General features: G+C 35.9%; 1 protein-coding gene across 1 annotated transcript in view; it reads left to right on the top strand.

The window, feature by feature from the left end:
• Positions 1-17720, top strand: part of LOC145670258 (NACHT and WD repeat domain-containing protein 2) — a 244606-nt gene that overhangs the window by 51829 nt on the left and 175057 nt on the right. The gene's annotated exons all lie outside the window — the stretch shown is intronic.

Here is a 17720-nt window from a genome sequence, read left to right as displayed (position 1 = left end):
CACCAGCTGAAGGTTCAATATTAGAAACCAGCAACAATTTAGTAATGCTCTTCTTATAGAAGGTAAAATGGCGATATTACAAGCTTCTGAAGATAATATCGCCACTTACAAATCTCAGGATTTACAAAATAGAAATATGCATTAGAGTAGTAAGTTTTCAACCCAATATTAGAAAAGAACATAATAGGAAATACAATAATGAAGTTTGTAGCAAATAACAATAGGCAATGAGCCGATAAATTTATCAAGTATGTCCAGCAGATAATTAAACAATAAACCTTCTCTGTTGATTCACAGAATGGAATGTATTGTGAAAAAAAATATTCATCGTCCAACAGTGCTCATTGTATTCACATTCATGACACAGTCCAGCTACTGACACACACTTCCCTGACTCACAGTTTTCACGAAAACACATTTTGCATTTCACACATTGAATCCCGGATTTTTCATTATTTTGTTGGTAATGAAACTTCCCCATAATCATCACAAAAATGTCTTGCTCATGGAGCTTCTTTTCTTTGTAATAGGCTGATTTTGACTCACACACAACTTCGATTTACAGACACCTCTTTCGAATTGTCTGGATGGCCCAATTGTGTGTAATTCCATCTTCCTGATTTTCTTTGTACTTTATGATTTATCTTAAGATCTTTTTACATTCTACCAGCATTTTTTGTTTTAGAATAACTACTTTGTTGTTAAATAGTTTCTGCAAACTTTTCAATGCTGAATCTTTGATGTTGACAAAATCTCAGCCACACTCCTTTGGTATGAGAAGTTACCAGTGGCGTATTTACGATTTTGTTTCGGGAGGGGCTTTGCTAACTTTCGGGGGGGGGGGCTTTGCCTGGAAATGTGAAAATTCTGCAAGATATTTCATTTACTTTACTATACTAAGTAAGATTTCGGGGGGGCTTAAGCCCGGAAGCCACCCCCCTAAATACGCCACTGGAAGTTACCCTCGGGAATTTATAGTAATCCCTGACGTTCTTCATCTTTATGTATAGGATTCTCAGCTGGGGATCTATCTGTCGGAGCTGGGCTTTTACCTTCCTGTGAAGTGTAATCTGTAAGTTCTTTATCAACTACACCCTGTGAACATCATCCTATTTCTCGGATATTAAGGTAGGAGCAAACACAGTTTCTGAGAAATATTTGGATCATACGGACTAATCTATATATATAAAAGAGAACGTACAAATCCTTTGTAAGCTCATCACGCTAATACGGCTGAACCAATTTCTTTCATTTTTGGGGGGTTATTAAGATTTGGACCCTAGATGGTTTTTATCATATCACTTTAATTTTCAATTACCAGTGTCTTGAGATAATTGACCATTCAAGTGTCCATAACGTAGAAATCCTTTGTTAGCTCATCATAGCTAAATCTAACCGTATTTATATGCAACCCACATGACCGTGTCACTCGGCGGGTTAACATAAATGACAGGCGATATAATGTTAACATTTACTGCAATCTTCTATGGTTTTTATCATATCACTTGAAAGCGAAAAAGTAAAAATTATCTAAGTAACAAAGTTTATTGCGTTCCGGGGTGACCCCAGCGAAGCGGGGTGAACGCTGCTAGTTTAACCATGAAATAGCGTTTTGAGGAATTGCGGTCTTGTACCATGCTCGAGCAAAAAGTCTTAGGGCCTAGTGCTTGTTTTAAAAAAAAAATCCCAGGGTACATTCGCCGAAATGTCTGTGCGGCTTCATTTCAGGCCAATTTGAAAGATTTGAAGCAGCTCACTTCAAGTGACTGCAGTGATATGATGGCGACATGACTAACAAGCGTGTATGATGATGTTATCCGCATCATACTATTTCAGTTATTCATTACTCTACCCCATACTAATAAAAGAAAACACATTTTTTTATCACTTGCAGTGATCTAAAATATGTGATGATAACATATATGGGAGAATTGTCTGTATAAAACAAAGAAAAGAAGGGAATACTCACCGAAATGTTTCTGTGAGAATTGACGATGTTTTCGTTTCTTCAAAGCGCACAGCGTATCTAATTCCACAATGCCTCAGACGAATTGATGGAAAGGGAATTTCCCGAAAACTTGTCAACGTGCTAGTGGACAACCAACAAATACTATGTTTACAAAGAAAGAAATAGTTCTTCAACAGTGTTGGTAGCTTCTGAAACTAAAATTATGCGGTTCAGCGGCGATATTGTCGACACGGCGATATTCACCTCAGTCACCCTATATACAAATACTATTATATAAACGAGTAGAAGTGAGTGACTTATGATCGTACAGGCCATAGAGGAAGGTTACCAAAGAGCACGCACTTAATATTCATCTTGAAAAAACTCCAAAAATAATGAATCAAAAATTATATAAATTGAAAACTCGGCATTTGAGCTCTTTATTAAAAGAACACGTGTTTCAGGGAGGAAAGGATAATATTTATAAAATACTTAAAGTTTGCTCTGTTTGATCAGAAAATGCCGAGTGTAAAGATTTGAAGATCTGATTAAAGATCTGAAATTCGGTATATAGACTTTTATTTAAAAAAAAAAAAAAAAAAAAAGGAAACACATTCCAACATTTCTGATAATTCCACTGCAAAAGGGGAAAAAGACGACATTTTTCATCATATTGACATTTCGCTTTATTTATTCACGTAGCGTCGAATATGAAAATTCACTTAAGTTGGAATGTAAAAATCATGTTTATAATGTTCCGAATAAAAATAGGGGGGAAAATAAATAAAAATAAAAATACGTATTTCAGCACGTCCGGAGTAAGTAGTTATAGGAATACCCCTGTACTCATGGCAGCTTCAGGAGTTGTGGTTTAAGGAAATCTGCGGACCCAAGGTGGTCTTGGGAGATAGTTTAGGAAGGTTAGCGATCAGCACTGGAACTGATGCCTCTGTACAGTTGAAGTCCTCTTTTATGGATACCCTCTTAAGGGGAGATTCGTGAGAAGGGGTTGGTCATCTTCGGTTTCCTTCCGAACCAACTTCCGTCCGCTGGTGATTATGTTTTGAACACAATTACAAGTGTTCGCGATTGAAGCATGTGTTTATAGTAGTTGCTTACACGTGAGGTTACGGGACCTTACACTATAGTTCCTTATATTTAGTTCCACGTAAAGTAAAATCGCAAACCAAAAAGAAAAAAACTGCATTGCGCTGCGAAATAAAGCTGCGAAGACACAATACTTAATTTGCTGAATGAATCTATTCATAAAAACATCAAAATGTTAATATAAACTGCCGCCAGAGAAGCACAAAGAGTACGAACTTCTAATCATATTCCTATTCGATTAACTGCCACTAGGACATTACAAAATGTGACGAATTTATAAACATATTCCTCTTCGATTAACTGCCGCCAAGAGAGACACAAAGAGTAGGAATATCTAAACATATCCCTCTACGATTAACTGTCGCCAGAGAAGCACAAAGAGTACGAACTTCTAATCATATTCCTCTTCGATTAACTGCCACTAGGACGTCGCAAAACGTGACGAATTTATAAACATGTTCCTCTTTGATTAATTAAAGCCAGAAAAGCACAAAGAGTATGGATTTCTAAACATATTCCTCTTCGATTAACTGCCACCAAGAGAGACACGCAGAGTAGGAGTTTCTAAACATATTCCTCTTCGATTAACTTCAGCCGGAGAAGCACAAAGAGTAGGAATTTCTAAACATATTCCTATTCGATTAACTCCAGCCAGAGAAGCACAAAGAGTAAGAATTTCTAAACATATTCCTTTTCGATTAACTGCCACCAAGAGAGACACACAGAGTAGGAATTTCTAAACATATTCCTCTTCGATTAACTGCCGCCAAGAGAGACATACAGAGTAGGAATTTCTAAACATATTCCTCTTCGATTAACTGCCGCCAAGAGAGACATACAGAGTAGGAATTTCTAAACATATTCCTCTTCGATTAACTGCCGCCAAGAGAGACATACAGAGTAGGAATTTCTAAACATATTCCTATTAGATTAACTCCAGCCAGAGAAGCACAAACAGTAGGAATTTCTAAACATATTCCTCTTCGATTAACTGCCACCAAGAGAGACACACAGAGTAGGAATTTCTAAACATATTCCTCTTCGATTAACTGCCGCCAAGAGAGACATACAGAGTAGGAATTTCTAAATATATTCCTCTTCGATTAACTGCCGCCAAGAGAGACACACAGAGTAGGAATTTCTAAACATATTCCTCTTCGATTAACTGCCGCCAAGAGAGACACACAGAGTAGGAATTTCTAAACATATTCCTCTTCGATTAACTGCCGCCAAGAGAGACACACAGAGTAGGAATTTCTAAACATATTCCTCTTCGATTAACTGCCGCCAAGAGAGACACACAGAGTAGGAATTTCTAAACATATTCCTCTTCGATTAACTGCCACCAAGAGAGACACACAGAGTAGGAATTTCTAAACATATTCCTCTTCGATTAACTGCCGCCAAGAGAGACATACAGAGTAGGAATTTCTAAATGTATTCCTCTTCGATTAACTGCCGCCAAGAGAGACACACAGAGTAGGAATTTCTAAACATATTCCTCTTCGATTAACTGCCGCCAAGAGAGACACACAGAGTAGGAATTTCTAAACATATTCCTCTTCGATTAACTGCCGCCAAGAGAGACACACAGAGTAGGAATTTCTAAACATATTCCTCTTCGATTAACTGCCGCCAAGAGAGACATACAGAGTAGGAATTTCTAAACATATTCCTCTTCGATTAACTGCCACCAAGAGAGACACACAGAGTAGAAATTTCTAAACATATTCCTCTTCGATTAACTGCCACCAAGAGAGACACACAGAGTAGGAATTTCTAAATATATTCCTCTTCGATTAACTGCCGCCAAGAGAGACATGCAGAGTAGGAATTTCTAAACATATTCCTCTTCGATTAACTGCCACCAAGAGAGACACACAGAGTAGGAATTTCTAAACATATTCCTCTTCGATTAACTGCCGCCAAGAGAGACATACAGAGTAGGAATTTCTAAATATATTCCTCTTCGATTAACTGCCGCCAAGAGAGACACACAGAGTAGGAACTTCTAAACATATTCCTCTTCGATTAACTGCCGCCAAGAGAGACACACAGAGTAGGAATTTCTAAACATATTCCTCTTCGATTAACTGCCGCTAAGAGAGACATACTGAGTAGGAATTTCTATACATATTCCTCTTCGATTAACTGCCGCCAAGAGAGACACACAGAGTAGGAATTTCTAAACATATTCCTCTTCGATTAACTGCCGCCAAGAGAGACACAGGAGTAGGAATTTCTAAACATATTCCTCTTCGTTTAACTGCCGCCAAGAGAGACACACAGAGTAGAAATTTCTAGACATATTCCTCTACGATTAACTACCGCCAAGAGAGACATACAGAGTAGGAATTTCTAAACATATTCCTCTTCGATTAACTGCCGCCAAGAGAGACACACAGAGTAGGAATTTCTAAACATATTCCTCTACGATTAACTGCCGCCAAGAGAGACATACAGAGTAGGAATTTCTAAACATATTCCTCTTCGATTAACTGCCGCCAAGAGAGACACACAGAGTAGGAATTTCTAAACATATTCCTCTTCGATTAACTGCCGCCAAGAGAGACACACAGAGTAGGAATTTCTAAACATATTCCTCTACGATTAACTACCACCAGAAAGACACAATGCATGACAAATTTTTAAACAGAATGACTGCCGTCAGAGTCATAAAGCGTCGTGAATTTTTAACTATTCTTATATTATTAACACTGGAAGTATCAAATACTTTCCGCCTCCCTCAGCAAATACCAAGCTGTCCGCTACTTTACTTTCGTAATTTAGGATTTATTTGAATGTGTTGGGTGTATATTTATGTACTCCGTTATTCGTTGAATTCTTACTGGGATATTTGTTACATAACTATATAACAATAATAATTGTGTTATTTCTTGTGTACTATTTGTGTATATATTTAATGTTCACATCTATGTATTTATTATGCTTCTTCTATATGAACAAGAAATAACACACTTCTACATTCTGCAAAATTATAAGATTCAATAGTAAACGTTTTTCAATGTAGTTGTACAGTTTCATAATTTTTCTTTCTTACAATGATTCTTACTCAGACAAATATTCTTCATAAAACAAGGAACGTAAAAATATGTAGCAAATGATGTATATTTCAATTACGGCCGTGTGCTGACAGTGAAAAATTTTGTTTTGGATACATTCTTTATAAACTGTTTTTTGGTCTTTCCGATATATTTACCACCAGTATATGTTTCACAACTTTTATAGACATCACTTGTTTTGTCCCTTTTAGAAAGCAAAATTTGATGCTGCTTTTGTTTGTTGGATGGCTGCTGCTGCTAGTCATCTTCCGAAAGGCTGTCACTTCTTTCTTCAGTGTCCACAGATTTCTCAAGCTCTGAGCTAGTTCTTGGAGGAATTTTCTTTTTATCTTACCTTTAGTAGTTTATTATACATAATCCAAGCATGTAATCATGCTACTTACTCTTAGTATACACAATCCAAGCATTTAGACATGCTACTTACTTTTAGTATACACAATCCAAACATTTAGACATGCTACTTACTTTTAGTATACACAATCCAAGCATTTAGACATGCTACTTACTTTTAGTCTACATTTCCAAGCATTTTGGTATGCTACTTACTTTTAGTATATATATCCAAGCATTTAGACATACTACTTACTTTTGGTATATATAATCGAAGCATTTAGACATGCTACTTACTTTTAGTATACACAATCCAAGCATATAGGCATGTTACTTACTTTTAATATACACAATCCAAGCATATAGGCATGTTACTTACTTTTAGTATACACAATCCAAGCATTTAGATATGCTAAATCAGCACATTAATCAATCAAGGCTACTGCGTGCCACAAGCCTTCAAGTCTGTACATCCGCTCTCCTGCTTACAACTGAGCTCCCCTTCCGTGGATCCCAGATTTAATACCTGGCATCTAAAGAAAATGCTTTGTGTTTGGCTGAGGGATTTTGGAGAATCGTGCCATGGGCACGCGATACTCCATCTGCTTTATTTTCTTCGGATACAACGTGTGTTCCAGAGTAAGTATGCAAATTAAGATAAGATATTCGACTTATGGTATGAGTAAGGCAGTACATTACTGTCATGTTATCACAATAGAGGTGAACATAATTAGGGTAACAATACAATATAACTAACATTGCAGCGATAAATTCCATAATAAAGATTGGCCATTCTCGCATGGCTTGTTCTAACTCATGACGATGCCCTACTGCATACCGCCCATGCGATGCAAATCTTGCTGCGTGATGAATACCACTGGGACTAATTTCAGCATTCATCCTATAGTCCCGATTTGGCTCCTTCATATTATCACCTTATTTCCAAAGATGGAGGAGAGTTTTGTTGGTAAACGCTTTGCGGCTGATTAGAATGTGAAGAAAGCTGCCATGGAGTAGTTGAAAAACCAGGCGGCAACCTGAAAATAGGAAGTGATATTTAAAATAGTATCGAGGTCCAATGCCAGAATGTCCAAGCCGATTGACAAGAGAAATAGATACAAGTATAGGTCTATGTCACAATATATATTCTGTTTCTGTATGGTTGTCAATACATACCTTTACACGATGAAATGTTCATTACTTTCCGAATTACTCACGTAGAGAAAATGAATATAATTTAATTAAATAGCTTGAACAGCCAATGAGCCCAAAGTTTACCAAGACAAGTTCAATCATGATCTGTGACTACGCGTTACATCATATCCCACAAACATTTCAAATTACTGTAACAAGCGCCAAGGAACGATAATTATATTCTGATGTTAAAAAAAAAAGAAAAACAAATGAAAGAAAGGACAGAACTAACGGGGGAAGGTAGAACGAGAAACATCAACTTCTTAAACGTTCCATACAAAATGACTGAAGAAGATCTATTACGTTCAGTGGAAGATTCCGGTACAAAAGCGCGATGAAAATAGTAAAATCAAAATCACAACAAAAAGGAGGCTATTTATTTTTATCAATATTTTTAATTGTCTCTTTCAGTTAAGAAAAATACATGTTCCTGAGCTGTTTGATAAACGCAGACGAGTGGAATTTTTGGATCATTCACTCATATATTGAAGAAAATGACTGGTATACAGTAATTTCACTGTTCATGTTGTCCAAGTTTAGAAAATTTTGTTATTAGTATAGCGTGCGAAATTCAAGAGCAAAATGGGAATTTCTGCCTCGCAAGATGGGTTTTTATAACGTTTCAGATTGGCATCACTGCTTCTGCCGCACTTGGTTTATAAGATGTCCGTTCTGAAATGTCCGTGAAAGCTAAAATGTATGTAACTATTCCCTGTTCAGCGTAAGCTCTAAACTCCGGTAAACAAAATATTTTTATCCTTCCGCTTGTCAGAAATACGATTGACTAGTGATGTATCACTTCCACTCCCCACGGGGAGGAGCAAATTATACACGTGCATTTTGACAATACTGTCTCGTGTTGTCCAGATACTTACAGCAGCAGCAAAAAAGAAAGAAACTCGACAGATTAAAAAAGTATAGTTGAATTTCGCTGGTAAACAATTGTTGCTTAGTGAGTAAAGGTTTACCTTGTTGGTGTTTCACAACACTCGCGGAACGGGGATTCATGCTAGCCACCTTTCAGGCTTGAAAGCAGAACACGCGTCCACAGTGAATTGGCGTCATAATTACTGCGCATGCTTAGTGTTTATTTCTATTGTTTCATTAACCACACTCGATTGCAGTATTATTAGATAATCCTTATTATATTTTTGTGATTTATAATAATGAGTACTTTTATATGGAGCTTCATAGTAAAATAAATAATGAAATCATATGACCTCCTTTGCGGAGGAGTACTAGCGTCGATAGGCCAACAGCAAATCAGTGAGATTTAGTTTCACGAGGCTTTTTTTATCGCAGTTTAGAGCTTATGCCGAACAGGGTTTAGCTGAAATGTCCGTTTTCTGCACGGAAAGAAGACGCTTATGGAAAATACTTATTAACCCCCATTCCCCCTTTTAAAGTGTATATTTTAATCAAAATGAAATGAAGAAAACTCAGGTGCGAACCAGTGTTTGTTTGGGAGTGGCCTCCAGAGAAAATAAGGTTAATATGCACTAGAATAGTACCAGCAGTGGGGGATAAATAGTTTCAGAATAAAACAAATAAATAAACATTTTAATATTGCTGCTTTACAAGTGTTCTAAAGCTCATGCTGAAGCTATTTGTTTTTCTTATTTACAGGTTAGGTAGTATTTTGTATCTGTAACTGGCAACCTTGAACAGATAAGAGACAATTGAACGTCTTGTTGCGCGTATTTCAGAAAAATGTAAAACAAGTAGCTGTAGGCTTTGTTAATACGTAGTTTCGGAGTGCTCCCCCTGCCACATGTTTTCTGAAAGAAACACTGGTGCTAACAACTATGTTCAAAAATGCATTTTAGACGGTGTAACCATTATTCTTTGTGAAAATTTAAACTTCTTTCCCCCTTAGTATTCGAATTTCAAAGTGAAATGAAAAACCCAGGTTGAGGCAAATATTAAATGTTCCCAAAATATTTGAAACTATACAAAAACATTTCCTCGTAATGGCCATTTTGTGAAGAACAAACAAACAAACAAACAAACAAAAAGCAAAATGAAGTTATTTTAGAAATTGCCCCCTTGCAACGATAACATTTATGTATATTTAGTAGGAATGGCCAAAATTTTCCGGAATCCGGATTCTGGAAAATTATTTTCCAGAATTGGAAATTTCACTTTCCGAAATCCGAAATTTTTTCGATTTGACTTTCCGGATTTCGGAAAATAAAAATTCCGGACATCTCTAATATATAGTTATAGGGCAAAAGGTACAATAGTCTGGTACCTTATGATAACAAATCTAGTGGCCAAACTTGTTTAAATTTGTTTTATTTATGCTGTCAAAGATATAATAACGTCGCATGTAGGGTTACCACCTTTTATCTGGAGAAATCCCGTGAAGTTAAATTAAAAAATAGATAATGCATCCCTTTTACACACCCATGTAAGAGTAGGCTCTCAATATTAAAAAACATTTATTTGTAATTAGACTAACAAGGTGAAAGAGAATAAGTGAGAAATTGTACTTTTACAGAGAGCAATCCTCCAATTACATTGCAAAAGGAAAAACTAACATCTAGGCGATTCACAACGCCAATCTAGGCGATGGCGACTATCGGACTAAATATTTCCCGTAATAGAGAATACACGTTAGGTAAAACATTACTTACGGGAATACATAATACAAATTGAAGTAACTTGTACGAGATTGGCAGATTTTCATTTCCACGTCTCTGAAACAAGAGATTGCACTTCGTTTCACATAAACTATCTTTTTTCACTTTTTTTTTTAACCGAAACAAATTCAGAGTACAGCGCATCCATATTTATCTGTTCGGTTAAATTTAATTTAGTCACTGCTTCCTCAAGATGTGACCATTTCAGCATAGTTGTTAACTTAAATCTGCTGAAGAAATAGAAAGGATTTACATCACTGAAATCAAACCACTGCTGCAAATAGTCGATAGCACGTTGATAGAACCCATTAAATTTACTTTTCAAGTTATTCTTTTCTTTAGGTAGAAGCTACCTGAAGCAAAAGTTAGCCTTAAAACCATAAAATTGATCATGCAATCTTTGATTAGGTTCATTTAACAAAGCTTCCATGATTTCAAACAACTCAGGAGAAGAACAGTTGCTTTATTCAAGCGACAGGATTCTGCTATGGAAAATGCCCAAAATATTGTGGTAGAAATATTGGTATGCTTCTTCTGAAGTTACTGAATTATCACTTTCGAAGCCACTGGAAACAAATTTCCAAATTAGTGGATCACATTCTTCTTCGACCAAACTAAAAAAGTAAGATTTAATGGAGGGTCATTTTTCCAACAGACGAGTCAGAGCAGGATAAAGAGAAAGCCATTGGCCAAAATATTTTGCTTTTGTAGCTCAGCAACTATAGAATTCCTTTAACTTAGCGACATTTTCTGCTGAAATTGAGAATTCATTATATATTTTAATAAGAAGTGTTCCAACGTCTATGGCGCCAAGAGGTTTGTCAGTTTGTTTAGCTACATTGTGTATTAACATGGTAGTTGCAATTTGTAGCGTTCACGTTAGGATTGTCTTTCTTTAAGTTTTGGTAAACCGATCGGTATTTCCCATAATTAACAGCTGCATTGTCTGCCGTGTATGTAGTTACATTTCTGATACCCAAAATTGTTGCTTTTTAAAAATAGTTCTTATGCGATCTGCAATTGCATATCGGAAGTTTCATTGCTGTCTTCGTAAAAATTTAGAACTCGAGTACAAATTATATCCTTAGAATGAAATTGTATACAAAGAAGGAAAAACTTCTGATTCTTTCTGTTAGATGCATCACCTGAAATTGAGAAATATGACTTCCCAAATTTTTCATGAATTATTTCCACCAAATGAGGCGCTAAAACATTATAAATTATACTCTCGCATTTTGTTGGACCACAGGACAATTTGGTAGCTATTTTTGAATCTGGGAAGTATTTCCAAGAAAGTTTAAAGCTATAGTCCATTCAGAGATAAGACTGATGGTACTGAGTATGATGACATAGTTTGGCAACTTCAGCTGCAGTCACCTTATTTTCTTCAGCGGTGTTCTTCTGTACGAAGAAATTAGTCAACACTTTCTATCGCACACCGTGCCTTTATATTATGATTCCAGGAAAATTCATGCACTTTCACGGCAAACCATCTTATTTGATCAGAAATGCCTTGCACTTTGCGTTTGCACGATTGTCCGAATAAAGTACGAAACAGTTCATTATTATATATAAAAAAAAAAAAAAGCTAAAAAATTTCTGAAGCAGGAAATTAATGGACAAGAATTACAAAAATATTCAGTAGTGCTTGTTTGAACTACTACGTTTACGTATTATGATACAGATACGAAATGTAGATTTATAAATTTTTATATTCCCGAACATTTAGCGTCCGGAGCAGAGGTTGCTCCGGACTCCGGACGAATTGTTTAATTCCCGGAATGTCCGGGTCAAACCTGGACGGGTGGTAACCCTAGTCGCATGAGAACTAGAGCAACGTAACTCCAAAAATGGGGTTTTCGTTTTCTTCATGTTTGGACATAATTTTGAAAGCTTCACTTGGTGTGAATGGAACGTAACGCCATCTGTTCACCTTGTGGATCATCTGTTGTAATGTAGCTCAATTATCATCTTAATAAAAACACATCTTTCTAAGAAAATAATATTTTTGTCCTCTCGCCTGTAAAAGTACGAAAATGGAATTACGTTCCTCTGCTTCTCACGCGACGATAAGTGAAGAAGCCATAGTTGATTGAAGTTTTTTTTTTTTTTTTAATTTCAGTGAAATGAATGATAAGTATTAAGAAAATACAAAGTTTAAAAGAACAAAAATAGTTTAATTTCTGGAAATAATTATCGTAATAAGTTTTAGTGATTATTAAAGTAATTTTAATCAAACTGGGACTGCAATATCTAATTATATATGTCTGTTCCATTCCAGAGGCGGAATTGTTGAGAACACTGAGATTTGTAAACACTTGTTTTCAATAACGACTTTATATACCATGTTTCATTTCTCTAATAGAGGGTTCGTCAGACACTCTATTTTTGGCATACATTATAAGCCCCCTACCTTCTCCTTAAGTTATCCATTTTAATACAAGTGAGACGATAAAACTTTGACACGAACCAAGTGCTCACTATGTTCAAAGTTTCATTCGAAACGGTTCAACCGTTTTCCCGTAATGATGAGATATATAACCTCGATGTCATTTTTGTATATTGAGAAAACAATATACAAATTTACTCGCCCTCTCTCAAAATAGCAATTTTGGAAAACGCTGTCATTTCTTTTTTAAATAACATCCTACGATTGTGCTGCGAGACTAAAAGAAGCAGTGATATCATCCTAAATAAAACGGTGGAAACGGGAGAACCAGAGATAACCCACCCACGTGGTATTTGTCCACTGCAAAGTCCACTGTCGAAAGTTGGAATCCAACCTGGAGCCCATGCATCAGTGGTGGGTGCTCTAGCACTGAGGTACCACGGTCCGCTGTGTCACGTGTCCACTTAGGTTTTGATAAGGAGCTTGTGTACTAGTTTCATCTCCCTAACATGAGGGGTTTAGCACACATTTTAAATCTCCTCCCTTTCCGTCAAGGTAAGCATTTTTAATGAAAATGACATGGTAAAATCTCAGCTTAAGAACAGTGTTAACTAACTAAACTAACTCTATGGCCTATTCAACCCGAAGGTTCAATGCCACATTTACAAAAGCTCTCCAGCGACTTCTATCCAAAGCCAACCGAATCCAGTTTCTACTTTGTACTCGTATTTCTGCGAGATTCATCCTAATATTGTTCTTCCATTTACGCTAGATCTTCGTAATGATCATTTTCTGATTGAATTTCCCGTTAAAACTTTGAAAGTGTTCCTACTTCCTTTCATCCGGATACATGACCTGCCCACCTGAGTCTCCTAGACCTGATGACCCTAACAATGTTTGGTAAACGGTATAAATTATGCATTTCCTCGTTATGAAATTTCTGTCATTCCCCATTTCCGTTCCTCTTGGGTCCGAATATTCGTCTCAGGATTTTATTCTCAAATATTTTCAGTCTACGTTCTTCCCTCAGAGTAAGCGACCATGTTTCACAACCATACAGCTCAACAGGTATGATTATCATTTTATTATATCTTTTAAGCTTCAAATTCCTCTACAGAATTCGCGACGACAAAAAAACTTTGAGCTGAATAATAACACGAATTCCTTGCTCTTAGTAGACATTTAATTTCTTCGTGAATATAATTTTGGCCTGTTAATATTAATCCTAGATATTTGCAAGTGTCCACTTTGTCGAAAGTACATATTTGATATTTTAACGCATCCATAATTTGCAGTATTACAATCCCGGCGAGTTTCTGTGTAGAGCAGTGCTATGTTGAAATTTCAAACAGTTTAGCCGGTGTATCGTGATGGCGAGATAGACAGCGTTGATTTATTCTTTATATACTTGTATATACAGTATATATATAAGATATATAAGTTGCTGCTTTCTACAGGGAAATGTCTGCGGGGCAATAGTGAATTCGCATCATGGGTTGACCATCCCTGATTAGATACTTACAATAATACATTTTTAAAAGCAAAAGTTTGAAGGGATTCGAATTTTTAAAAAGACAAGTTGTCAATTTTGTAAGAACATCCTCGTGGGAAACCTAGAAAATAGATCGTGGCTGGCATTTGCTCTCTCTCTCTCTCTCTCTCTGTCTCTCTAAAGATAAAAGACAATCGATCGATCTATGCATTGCTACAACTTTATAGTCAATTTCCTTTTTGTATGAGATAACTTTTCGTCTTCTCTTTCACTCTTTTCCTTTCTTCAAATGAAAAAGCAATGTTCAAATCCTGCTACCTTCGTGATCAACTTGAATAAGAAATCAAAGCTCCAGCACGCAACGAAAGAAAATTTAAAAGAAGATTGTTGCATTCGTTACCGAGTTCATTCTAATATTTTCTCAATTTATTTCTTGCACATATGTCAAGATGGCGGCAAGTGTAGTTGGACGACCCGTAGCTCCTGAAGAAAAACAAGGTATTAGCGTGGAACTGTGTAAAAAATGTAAATACAACATTGAATCTACTACATTAAATGTTTGTGAAGCATGCAATATAAAGATTCAAAACAAAAATACAATAGTAACACGATCAAGATCGAAAAACATTCAGACGAATTCATGTGCTTCGCAAACAAACGACGATCGGGTGGAAAATGACACAGTAAAGGGAAAGTGTTTTAGTTGCGTTCGGACAGAACATGAGGTTTCGTCTTTGAAAGAAATAGTACATATTTTGCTTAGTGATGTGAATACATTAAAAAGTACGATTCATGATATCAAGGAACAACAGGAAGGAAGTGTGATTAAAAGTGATGAAGTGCAAGTGCAAGGAGAAAACATGAGTTCAAGTACGGTAAAAGCGAACCATTGTGATAGCAATGTAGATGTTGATAGCTTGGTACAAATAATAAACGTATTACAGGATGACATAAAGTCCCTAAAATCAGAAAACGAGGCATTGCAGCAAAAAGTAAAGTCAGTAGAATCAGATGTTGAAACTCAAAGGAACCCCAACCAGTGGCAGAAAGTAAACTACAGTAGACCTAGAAAATATTCAGATGTGGTTTCAAATAGTTCAGTTGTATGTGTAAACAGATATAGTGTGCTAGAAAACGTCGAAAGTGAAGTGGATATGAGGTCAAATGTAAATCAGGCAGGAAACTCACAAAAGAAGACAAGTGTAAGAATGCCCACAAACAAAGGACAAACGATAAAGCAATCCCAAGTGCGCAAAGCTTCAATCAATAAGATTGGTACAAGAAGAAAGCTCCAGACAGAGTCGCAAGTGTACATATACGGTGATAGTCATGGTCGAGGACTGTCTATGAAAGTGAGCGACAATTCTAAACACAAGTTGGCAGTACAAGGGAACATCAGGCCTGGAGCGAAAAGTGTTGATGTGTTATCTGGCATCAATACGAACAATGTAAATAAAGAAGGTAATTGTGTAGTAATATTAAGTGGAACAAATGATGTGGCTAGGAATGAAGGTTGTGAGGCTGTGAGTAGGATTAGAAATAAACTAGCTGTTTTGAATAAATGTAAGTTAATAGTAGTAAACATTCCTTACCGGTACGACCTTATTAAAGAATCGTGTGTTAATGAAGCTGTACAAGCCACTAACTTAAAACTAAAAGCAGTATGTAATCAATTCACGAATGTTGATATGGTTGATATCAGTAAGTTAGGTAGGGAAATGTATACTCAACACGGTATGCATCTGAATCAAGCAGGGAAGGATCTATTAAGTATAAAGATCTGTGAAATAATTGATAAGAGCATAGCCACTACATTAGAAAGTAAAAAGGCAATAGCGATGCCTTGGTCTGTACAGGAAAACCCAAATCACCCGACTCCATGAATGAATTGAAAATTTCGTGGGGCCGGGTGGAAACTTCAAACCTAACAAAGTCGCTAAAAATTAATGATATAAGTAGAAATGTAACTGTTAATAAACGATCAAATGTACAAGGTAATATGAGTCAGGGAGTAGAACCGATTACAGTCAATGCTGTCCAATTAGCCCAACTATCTAATAAAGCTGATGATACACACTCAGTGACCAGCAATGCTCTTAAACTATGCTTTCTTAATGTACAAGGGTTGAAGGACAAATCATTCCTTATTTCAGATTTTGCCTACGAAAATGATTTACATATTTTCTGTGTGAGTGAACATTGGAGTGCGGACAGTGAACTCCAATACAACAATATAGATGGTTTTTCTATGGCAAATAGTTACAGTAGGAGTATATACATACATGGTGGGGTCGCTATCTATGTTAATAATCAAATAGAATATCGTCAATTAGATATAACTTTTCTTAATACTGAACGTGAATTTGAATCAACTGCAATTTTTCTGGATCAGTACAAGTTAATAATTGTATCTGTTTATAGTACTCCTGATAGTAATCCAAATATTTTTTTAGAAAAATTGGAGAAGTTATTGGCATTTCTCAGCAACTGGCATAATTATGAGATAGTAATAGGGGGCGATGTAAATGCACATTTTGATGTGACTACTGACAAACGAACTGTCCATGAGTTACTTAATCTACTCAGACAACATAATCTTCAAGTGATTAATCGTAAACCGACTAGAGGCACAGCGTGCTTAGATAATGCATTTACCAATGTAAAAACGGAATATTTAACCAGTAATGTATGTCAATTTCCTTTCTCAGATCATGATGCCCTGCTAGTCAATCTAAGTACAACAAAAGTAGAATCCTGCAACTTTAGTTTTCCCACCACCGAACTTATAGCAACTAGGCCCATCACAGAAACTAATTTGCAAAATTTCATTCAACAATTATCGTGTATAAACTGGGAAGTTAACATTAGGTATGATAATTTAAATGCCAGCGATACATTTGATCTTTTTTTAACAAAGTTTCTAAATATTTTTGATATGTGTGTGCCTAAAAGGGTGGTCCGATATAATTCATCAAAGAAAACAAAGTTAGGTAAAAGAACGTGGTATACCCCAGAACTCTCTGCCATGAAAGATAAAGTAATGCAGTATTATAATATATATAAGAATAAAATGACTAGTGAATCCAGTGATATTTATAAGTCTCAAAGGAGTAAATATAAATCTGCAATAAAGGTAGCGAAAGCAACATACAATGAAAATTGCATTGAATTATCATCAAATAAATGCAAAACTGCATGGAAGATAATCAACAAGGTAAGCAATAGAAATAATAATAACAATAATAATGTTACGCTGTCGCCTGATACTCTTAACACGTATTTTGTTACTTCCGTAGAGGAAATCAAGAAAAACAATGCAGATACTAATGTAAATATGTATCAGTATTTAAGTCAACATACTCCATTTAATAGTTCTTTTGTTATTAACCATGTTAGCCCTGATGATGTCATAAAAGTAGTTAAAAAAATGAAAACTTCGGACAGTAAGGATATATTTGACATATCGAGCAACCTTATAAAAGCTATAATTAATCAAATTGCGCAACCCCTTGCAATATGCTTCAACAAATGTTTC

Source organism: Thermobia domestica, chromosome 2 (assembly GCF_964235325.1).
Source record: "Thermobia domestica chromosome 2, izTheDome1.hap1.1, whole genome shotgun sequence".
Taxonomy (NCBI): Eukaryota; Metazoa; Arthropoda; class Insecta; order Zygentoma; family Lepismatidae; genus Thermobia; species Thermobia domestica.
The sequence above is the reverse complement of the archived record's forward strand: the minus strand, read 5'-3'. Positions and strand labels throughout refer to the sequence as shown.